Below are 8,826 nucleotides of genomic sequence, written 5' to 3' on the forward strand. Positions count from 1 at the left end.
GTCTCTGGGAAGCAGGCGTCACACAGTTCTGGTAACTTGTCAGACTTGCCTTGACTGGGGCAGAGCTAGTGATGATGGGCAGGACCCTTAGGACCAGGACTGTTTAACTGTACATGTTTCTTGCCTTCTATTTAAATCTGGATGGGCTGGGGGTGAGGGTAGGGTAGGAGTCCTCTTTTTCCCTCTCCCCAGTGTGGTCACATTGAATACATCTCCTTTCCCTTCTTTCTTTTTTTTGGGGGGGGCAGTGAGTGACACAGGGTCTCACTGTGTCTTAACTGGCCTGGAACTCAGACGTCTGCCTACCTCTGTCTCCCGAGTGCTGTGACACAGGTGTGCTCCACCATGCCTGGCTGTTTTCTTTTACTAAGTATTACTTTGTCTCTTAAGTTCAGGGCCTGGGCTCTGACCCTAACAACCACAGTGACTTTTGTAAATATTACGCAGTCAGACTGCTAATGTGTTTCTTTATCTTAAAGTGCATATATACTTCTAAATGTTTGTTTCAAGCCATAGAGATTTGGGGGTTTATTGTCATAGTATAATCCAGCAAAAACTGATGAATACAAGTGGCTAACGCTGCAGAGTCCCGTGAGACACCAGCCTGGGAGCCGAGCCAGCATGAAGAAATCAAGCACAAAGAATGATGGGACACTAACTCAAGTCCTATGATGATGCCTTGAAGCTACTGATTTAACCAGCCCTGACTCTGCTTGGCTTCTGAGTGTCTCATTCCATTACATAATAAATTCCTTGCAGTTTTAATGGTAATACTTGGGTTCAACTGAAGATTTCATAAAATCAAAAGTGTCTCTACAGACGGATGGCCCAGACAAAAGCAAAATCCTGACACATGGTACAGCATGCATAAGCCTAGAAGACATCATGCTGCATAATGAGAGCCCATTATTGCAGCACAAGTGCCTCAAGCTTTTGCTCAAAGATAGATAGATAGATAGACAGATAGACAAAATAATAATTATGGGGTGGAGGATTGCACTGGAGAGATGGCTCAGAGGTTAAGAGCATTAAACAATGCTCTTCCAAAGGACCCGGGTTCAATTCTCAGTTCACAACAGCAATTCAAAACTGTCTATTACTCCAGTTCCAGGAGATCTGACACCTCACACAAACATCCAGGCAGGCAAAGAACACCGATGCACATACAATAAGAATAAGTAAGTCATTAAAATGTTAAATAATGAAATGGTGTATATATGCAATATCTCTAGTATATACCATTTATATATAAATGTTTCTATATATGTTCATATTATGTCATTTCTGCTTGGATGTTGTCTGATGTCCATGTGTGTGGAAAGTTGGTCCTTAAAGGAGTACTACATATAGGCAAGCATGTATGTGAAGAAAGAAGCAGACATTGGATACAGTATGATTTTCTATCATTAAAGTCTTGGTCACATATATTCATCTCCCGTTTCATCCACAAGGGTGAATTTGCAGTATCTCCTGCTGCTTGCAGCATCATATGCAAATATGCCTGTCTAATCCAGAAGCTTCGAACATAGAAACAGTGCTATGTACTCTCTATCTAGTCCTATTGTGAAGTTTCTCAACTAAGATTGAGTGCCAGACTTGGTAGCGCATGCCTATAGGCCAGTGCCTTCCAGTACTTAGGAAGTAGAAACAGGAGGATCAGAAGTTCAAGGTTATTCTCTGCCACTTACTGATCTGAGGCCAGCCTGAGCGACATTTGTGCTTGGTGAGGAAGTATTGATCGATGGATTCAGTCTCCCCTTAGCTGGCCTCTGGTATCATTTTTTTTCAAGGCTCTTTACTTTCTCATCCTGAAGGGTTCTTTTATTCCAACCATGAACCTTGGCAATATCTGGAAAATCCTTGGAAGCCGAGTTATTGTCAGCCTTTTTCCTGCCCACAGAGACTTGAGAACACAAAGACTGTTCTTCAACAGCCATGGTGCCCCTTCACCCAGACCGGTGCTAGTTGATTGTACAACACTCTTGAGACCATGGATAGCCTCTGTGGTTCCAGGCAGCCCCACATGCCAGTCACCATATCTGTAATTCTGTTCTCTTCAGACATAATTAGTAAGGAAAGACCTACATTTCCTAAATTATTTTCTCCATGGGTCTGTCCTAAGACTAACTTTTACCTAGTTATGCATGCCTGTTACCCAATGCATTTCTCAATTTCCAGCCTTTCTTTGTCATAACCAAGCAATAGTTGAGTCTCCTAACCACAGACTTTTGGACTCTTTCTCTTCCCATCCCCTACTTATTTAGCCAGTTCTTTTTCAAGCTCATTTCTTGCTTATATTAAGAATCCTACTCAGTATAGTGACCCATGCCTCTCTAATCCCAGCACTCAGGAGGGAAAGGCAGAGGATCTCTGTGAGTTCCAAGCTAGCCAGAACTACAAAGACACTGTGTCAAAAATAAATAAACAAATCTTGTCACATGTATCTAAAAGTAGCCAAGAAAGACATAGTAACAAAATATCCTTGCCTTAAACTGTAAGCTACTTGGTGATTAATCTGACTTCTAATTGGCTGAAGGACTCAACAGCAGGTCCCAAAAGGAATGACACAATGTGTTGCTCCTAATACTATTACTTAGTCCATCTATTTTTCTTTTTTGTTCTTTTTTTTTAATGAATTTAAAAAATTTTGGAACTAAGATCTGGAACCGAGTCTGGCTGTGAACTCACTACATGAGTCAGAGAAGGGACTTGAACTCTGCTCCTCCCACCTCCAGTAAAACCACAGATGTGTACCACCGCGCCCATTTGTGCTTGTTTTGCATGCTAGAAAAACTCTTCACCAACCAAACCATGTCCATAGCCCATATTAGTCTGTTTTTAAAAATGTGTTGTAAGAGATACATTGTTCTTGTAACCAGGAGGCTGAGGCAGGTAATTTAAAAGTCTGTATATGAGTGTCTATGGGGGGTGTATGTGTGAGTGCAGCTGCTCACTAATGCCAGAAGAAGATACTGGATTTCCTGGAGCTGCTGGAGGGGATGCTGGGAAATGAACTTGAGTCCTCTGTAAGAATAATAGGTACTCTTAGCTGGGCAGTGGTAGTGCAAGACTTTAATCCCAGAACTCAGGAGGCAGAGGCTGGTGGATCTCTGTGAGTTTGAGGCCAGCCTGGTCTACAGAGTGAATTCCAGGATGGCTAAAGCTGCAGAGAGACCATGTCATGAAAAACAACAAACAGAATAGTAGGTATTCTTAACTGTAGAGCTGGGTCCCTTTAGTCTAGGCTTGCCTCAAACTCTATGTAGTTGAGGATGACCTTGAACCTCCATCCTCCAGTGTTCACATCCCCAGTAATGAGATGGTGAGTGAGCACCACCACTCCTGACTTCAGGCAAAGTTTTACTTTTAAATATTTTAATGATTATTGCTACATCATTATTTATGTATATACCTATGTGTCTTGTGAGTATAGGATGGCTGTGTGGGTGATAGAAGAGGCCAGAAGAGGGAATGAGATCCCCATCCCAACAGCTGGAGTTAGAGGCAGTTGTGCATCTCCTGAAATGGGTTGCTGGGAATTGAACTCAGGTCCTCTGGAAGAACATCAGGTGTTCTTAACCACCAAGCCACCCTCTAGCCCCTAGGCAATCTTTCAGATGATCTTTGCAGTATTCATGGTGTCTAATGACATAGCAGGCACATCAGGAAGTCAAGGCCTCCTTGGAATCAAGAAGCCTTAACTAGACACTAGATTCTTGAGAAGAGATCTGATGTACCCAGAGAGGATGGGAAACTGGAAAAAACAAAAAAAAATTAAGAGAGAGCTAGCCAATAAGAAGCCTGAGCCATCAGTCAAACAATTTATAATTAATATAAGCCTCTATGTGTTTATTTGGGACTAAAGGGCTGTGGGACTAGATGGAACAGAAACTTCATCTATAGAAAGTTTTTGCCACAATGTACTCTGAGAACACATTTCCTTGACTTTTATGTTTGACTGTGCCACCACACCTGACTAGTCTGCTGTTCTTCACACAACATCAAATCACCTGAATAATTACCTGTCTATGAGTAGACAGGCATAGTGGTTTGAATGAGAATGGCCCCCAAAGGCACATATATTTGAATGCTTAATCTCAAGTTGGTGCAACTGTTTGGGAAGGATTAGAAGCTATGGCCTTGTTGGAAGAAGTTTGTCACTAGGGGTGGGCTTTGAGATTTCAAAAGCAGATACCTATTCTAGTAGTCTAGTCTCTCTTCTCTCTCTCTTCTCTCTCTGTCTCTCTGTCTCTCTGTCTGTCTCTCTCTCTCTCTCTCTCTCTCTCTCTCTCTCTCTCTCTCTCTCTCTCTCTCTCTCTCTCTCTCTCTCTCCCCCTGTTACCTAGGGATCAGGATGTAAAACTCTCAGTTTCTGCCCAAGCTCCATGTCTTTTTGCCCCCCACCATGATGATCATGTACTAAACCTGAAAGCAAGTCCCCAGTTAGATGCTTTTCTTTGTAACAGTTGCCTTGGTCATGGTGTCTCCCTGCTGCAATAGAACAGAGACTGAGACAACAAGACAGCTTAGATAAAAATACTAGCAGGGGTGCCGGGCGTTGGTGGAGCATGCCTTTAATCCCAGCACTTGAGAGGCAGAGGCAGGCGGATCTCTGTGAGTTCGAGGCCAGCCTGGTCTACAGAGTGAGTTCCAGGACAGCCTCCAAAGCCACAGAGAAACCCTGTCTCAAAAAACCAAAAAAAAAAAAAATACTAGCAGGGTTCACCCAAAACTTAGTATCTGTTGAGTATTGATGGGGGTTGTGGGGGTGGGTGGTGGGTGGTGGGGGTGGGTGGGTGAGGATCATGAACTTCCCTACTTTCCAGTGGCAAAGGCAAAGGAGGAAAAAAAATCACAATATGGTGCAATCCTTCCCGTAGCAGGGTCCCATATGGTTAGTCAAAGAGGTTACGGGACAGCTTGAGGGGTATCAGAAATGGATTCCCGGAAACAGCCTAAAGTTAGTCTGAAGGGTTGAGTTAGACAACACATGGAGAGGAGGGTATGAGGCAGGGAGGTAAAAGCTCACAGTGGCATCAGGGACAGTGGGCTGCAGGGTGATGAAACTCATAGTCACTGGAGGAGGAGGCATCTGCAGGATCCAGATGAGAACTAAGGAGGTTGGCCAAGGCAATCAGGATGAGGAAGGTAAGTGCAGGAGACCTTGGAGAGAGAGAGAGCCAGTGCACCCTGAACTGGGCAGCTGGGGAGGGTGGGTCATTGGTAATGCTCCCAGTCACCTGCAACAGGAACCAAAGGCTTACTGGTGTAATGGAGCATGCAATTGATGTTGGATCCAAGCAGTCAGTCAGCCTGGAAGTCGGGCTGTGTCCACACCTCTGTTGTCTGCTGTACCAGTGTCACCCTGTTTTCCCAAGCGGTGGAGAATATGGCCACTGGCTGTTAGGACACAGGCCTACCCCTTTGAAAGCCCTGGTCACCTCTGAAAGACCACATCCTACAGCCTGGTTATATCAGGCCATGTCTGCATGGGTCTCTGTGGGACCAAGAATTAAGAAGCTATCTGTGTGGTGGCCTGGCAGTTGAAATTTCTGCTCTATTGACCTAACAAGCATCTGCCTGGCTCCTCTGTGCTCTCTGTCATATATGCTGTGTTGAACTCAATTGTGTGATGTGAAACTTCCTGCCAGCCTCCCCTCTCCCAACTTAGACAACTCTGATATTTCCTTTGTTTGGGAGATGGCTTCAGGATTTGCTCTGGAGAGGCTTCCCTGGCTCTTCCAGCCATCCCTCTCATAGCAACACTCTCTCCCTTTGATTCTCACTCTTAATGAAGCTTTTCTCCAGGTTTGGAAAGTTAAGCCTCTCTTTCCCATGAAGGCCATTTTTGTTTTTCATATATTATACCACTTTCTGTCTAATGCTTTCTTCCTCCCATCCCAAGGCTCAATCATTGCCATGAGGACTTTTAATAAACTTCATTTCTGAAGGGAATTATTTGTCATCTCTCTTTTCCTAGAATGCCCTCCGTTCCTTAATTATTTGTCATTATATTTAACAACAGTAATATCAGAATAATGTATTTGCTTGTGTGTACGTGTGCAGAAAGATACAGAGAAAATGAGTGTAGATACATCTCTCTTGTCATGACTTTCCCTAAGAGTGGGACATAGCCTGCCCTTATTGGCCCAAATGGAGTTAGATACCCATTTTGGAGCTATTCTGGGAATGCCATGATATCTATTCCTTTCTACAAGAGACCTTCCCTTCTTCACCTTTGGTTCATGGTCAATCTAGAATGGGAGAACAGGGCTGATTTAGCCAAACAGAGGCTCCTCCTGGAGTCCTACATCACACCCAGCCTCTGATCTATTCATCTGGGGAAGGAGGAAGCAGGCTGTGGAGAAGATGTACCCATGAGCATCATCAGGGTCAAGGTTTCACTTTGCATTTCCACTGTAGGTGTTACTGATGGTACCCACGGGCTCCTCATCTTCAGGGCGAAAGGTCATTGTTAGTAAAATTCCATAGCCATGCCTGAGTGAAGAAGAGAGGACCTTTTCTAGCATGACTTTCACAGAAGCAAGAGAATTTTCCCAGAAGCCTCCCTCACAACTCCCTTTGAGTCACATAACCACAGCCAAACTAGACATTAGCAAGAGGAATAGAGACATTGTGATTAAACTAGACTAATTAGGATTGTCCCCTGGACTTGGCACCGAGTTCCCAGAAGCACAAAGACGTGTGCAGGGGCAGGTGGATGCATCTCTAAAGAACAACAGTCCTGTTAGGAAGGAGGGGGAATGGTGAATGGGTGTTGGAGAGGGTGGGCTACCAGGATGAACCCAGAGAAAGGCAGGTGCAGCCTTGCCAAGGAGGAGGCTTTAAAGGAGACGTGGCGAGCGCACTCTTAGACTTACTAAAGATAAGATGCTCGCGAGCCTCCCAAGCAGGGAAGCCAGCTGTGCAGAGGGGTGACTGTCCCATTCTAAAATATGCACATCTCTTGGTTTAGCTCTTCCCTCTAGAGCACCCCTCAGATCCTTCTGTGGACATCTCTCCTCATGGCCTTCCAGAATACAGGGTCTCTTCAGGATTCTGTCCCCTGACCTCTGCCCTTCTCATTCTGTGCTGTTCCTATAAGTCAGTGGTTCTCAACCTGTGGGTGGCGACCCCTTTGGGAGTAAAATGACCCTTTCACAGGGGTCGCCTAAGACCATTAGAAAACACAGATATGTATATTACAATACATAACAGTAGCAAAATTACAGTTAAGAAGTAGCAATGAAAATAATTTTATGGTTGAGGAACTGTATAAAGAGCCTTGGCATTGAGAGGGTTGGGAATCTCTGGTCTCGGGGGCCTCACCTTCAGTTTCCACTGCCAAGGCAATGGCTCCAGCTTTGCTCTTCTGAGACCCAGGTCTCTAACCATTCAGCTTGGAACTTTGGGCCCTCCACATGCCTTTCTCTCTATAAAATCCTGGCCATAGTCATTGTAATCCTGGATCACTTTCTGTTTTATAACAACGGACTATAAAAATGCAACTTCATTTCTTTCTCTTTCCTCCCTTTACCGAATAAACTTCCTTCCCATGTTAAAAAAATGCAATTTCAAGTTGCCTTCTCTGACTCTACTGCTGTCCTGAGTCTGTTGTGTCTGATTCTATCCTCCCCTATATTTATGTGAGTATATATGTACATATGAAAGCATGTATGTACGTGTGCATGCATGTATGTACATGTGCATGCATGTATGTATGTGTGCATGCATGTATGGGGAGAGATATCCCTGTAGAATAGCTTTCTTGGACCCAGTGTGGTTTCCAGTGACATTTTAAATCTCCTCAATTGGGAGGCAGAGGCAGGCAGATCTCTGAGAGTTTAAGGCCAGGCCAGTCTACATGGTGAGTATCAGGCCAGCCCTGTCTCAAGCTTTCTCAAGGTCCTGTCAAAAGTAGCCAAGATTGGCCCGGTGTTGGTGGCACACGCCTTTAATCCCAGCACTCGGGAGGCAGAGGCAGGTGGATCTCTGTGAGTTCGAGGCCAGCCTGGTCTACAGAGTGAGTGCCAGGACAGGCTCCAAAGCAATACAGAGAAACCCTGTCTTGAAAAACAAAACAGATAAACAAAAAAAGCCAAGATTATGTTATTTCCCAGCATTCATGCTTGTTCCTGTATCAGCAGTGCGCATCCATCATTGCCCTACAGTTTTACAGTATCTTCTGCATCCATCATTGCCCTACAGTTTTACAGTATCTTCTGCATCCATCATTGCCCTACAGTTTTACAGTATCTTCTGCACATGGCTATGTTTCCCTGCTACTTTGACATTGAATCTGAGTGTGTGAATGGAAAGTGGGCACTTACCAATGTAGCTGGAAGCATTAAGAGCCACTATGTGCCCACTTGTGGAGGTGTAGCCTTTAATCTCAGCACTCTAGAGGCAGAGGCAGATGGATCTCTGTGAATTTAAGGCCAACTAAGGCTACATATATACATACATATATATACAATATATCATATAATCTATACACATTATATGTAGTATTTATATTGTATATATTATACTATAGTATACATATATAATATATATGAATTTGTATATGTATTATATGTGTATATTACATGTACACATTTGTATATATAATATATTATATATAGTATACACAATAAATATGCGATTATATATTGGAAAATATACAATTATATATAATATAATGTAATAATTATATACATTACAATATAATCAATATATAATATACAAAATATAATACACAAAATATAAGATATATATTTTGTATATTATATATTTTTGTATATAATACATACAATGTTTATATTACATACATAATGTAATAATTTA

The sequence above is a fragment of the Mesocricetus auratus genome, unplaced genomic scaffold (genome assembly GCF_017639785.1).
Source record: "Mesocricetus auratus isolate SY011 unplaced genomic scaffold, BCM_Maur_2.0 Super-Scaffold_100027, whole genome shotgun sequence".
Taxonomy (NCBI): domain Eukaryota; kingdom Metazoa; phylum Chordata; class Mammalia; order Rodentia; family Cricetidae; genus Mesocricetus; species Mesocricetus auratus.